The sequence below is a fragment of the Triturus cristatus genome, chromosome 12, assembly GCF_964204655.1.
Source record: "Triturus cristatus chromosome 12, aTriCri1.1, whole genome shotgun sequence".
NCBI classification, from domain to species: domain Eukaryota; kingdom Metazoa; phylum Chordata; class Amphibia; order Caudata; family Salamandridae; genus Triturus; species Triturus cristatus.
The window spans coordinates 726,893,508-726,894,839 of NC_140595.1; the positions used below are offsets into that span (position 1 = coordinate 726,893,508).

General features: G+C 39.1%; 1 non-coding gene across 1 annotated transcript; it reads left to right on the top strand.

The window, feature by feature from the left end:
* Positions 1 to 890: 890 nt before the first annotated feature.
* On the top strand, positions 891 to 972 carry TRNAS-CGA (transfer RNA serine (anticodon CGA)). The gene has a single exon. It is a non-coding gene; the product is annotated as a tRNA-Ser (tRNA).
* The last annotated feature ends 360 nt before the right edge of the window (positions 973 to 1,332 follow it).

A 1,332-nucleotide genomic window follows, 5' to 3' on the forward strand; every position in this document is an offset into this window, starting at 1 on the left:
TTGCCTATTGCAAAGTATTTAACTAAAGCATCTCATTCTGAGAAAGTATATTTTGATACCTATTGTTGGTTCTAAAATAAAACAACAATATCTTTTGTATGCAAACCAATGGCCTAGAGTTCTGTTCTTGAGTGTGAGAGACCATTTGCTGACTGAGTGTGTACAACAAATGTTTTACACTGTACTCTGATACTGCCTTACTGCTCGGCAAGCTACCACTTTAGAGAGTAAGGTTATATCTAACTTTTGCCTCTGCCAAACCTCTGGGGACTGGGGACTCTGTGCACACTGTACCTATTTGGGAACAGTATATACAGAGCCACTTTCTCACAGTAGTGATAAAGTGATTAGAGTCCTAAGGCCAACATAAAGATACAGCAAAACGTGAGGTGAAAAGCAAAAAGGTTGCTGGTAGGCCACCTTAAGGATGCCAGGTCTACCAAAAACTGAACTAAGGATAACATGAGTAAAACATCAGGTTTCTCTACTGCATTTGGTGAGACAAGTGGGCCTTCTTTTATCTTCCATTCAAGCAATCTTTGACAGACCCCTTTATTATAGAGCTTTTCAAGGATTAAAGATAAGGCACTTACAAAGGAGTCCCAAATACTCAGAGATGGTTGACTTCTGTAATATGGGTCGTAGACTAAAAGCAGCGCAAAAACAGAGTGCAACAGGGTCCAAAAAACTTGAGTGCCACAAGAGAGTTTGAATGCAAGCGTATCCTTTTACAGATCCAGAGATATACTCATGCAATTTTTGTTTTTAGGACAGAACGTGCATGATGAAAAAAACATTGTTTTTAAAAAGCGCATTGCAGAATATCAGTACTTTGATGTGGGAAAACTTCAAAACTTTCAAACAAAATTTTTGTAGGCAGCTTACAGCAAGTTGTTGTGGCCGAGTGGTTAAGGCGATGGACTCGAAATCCATTGGGGTATCCCCGCGCAGGTTCGAATCCTGCCAACAACGAGAATCTTTTTATTATCGGCTACAATTTCAGAAGTTAACCTTTAGTATTTCTTCCATTTCAGTTTTATAAATAGGTGGCTTATTTTTGTGTCACTATTGCCTCTCCACATATTTGTTATCGCTACCTCTTTCATGTCTTTGCTACACCTCATTCCTACTTTAGCACTGGTGTAAACGCTTCAAATTATTATACCGTTGCTCTCTCATTCATACCTGCGCATGCACTTGAAAGTTACTTTACCAATAAAAGACGCAAAGAGAGAAATAGAACAAAAGTGCTGGCTGGATTGGCAAACACACTTCATAAAACTGCATTTTCTTTTTTATTCTCCCCCGTGTTACATGCTTAACCTCCCCATG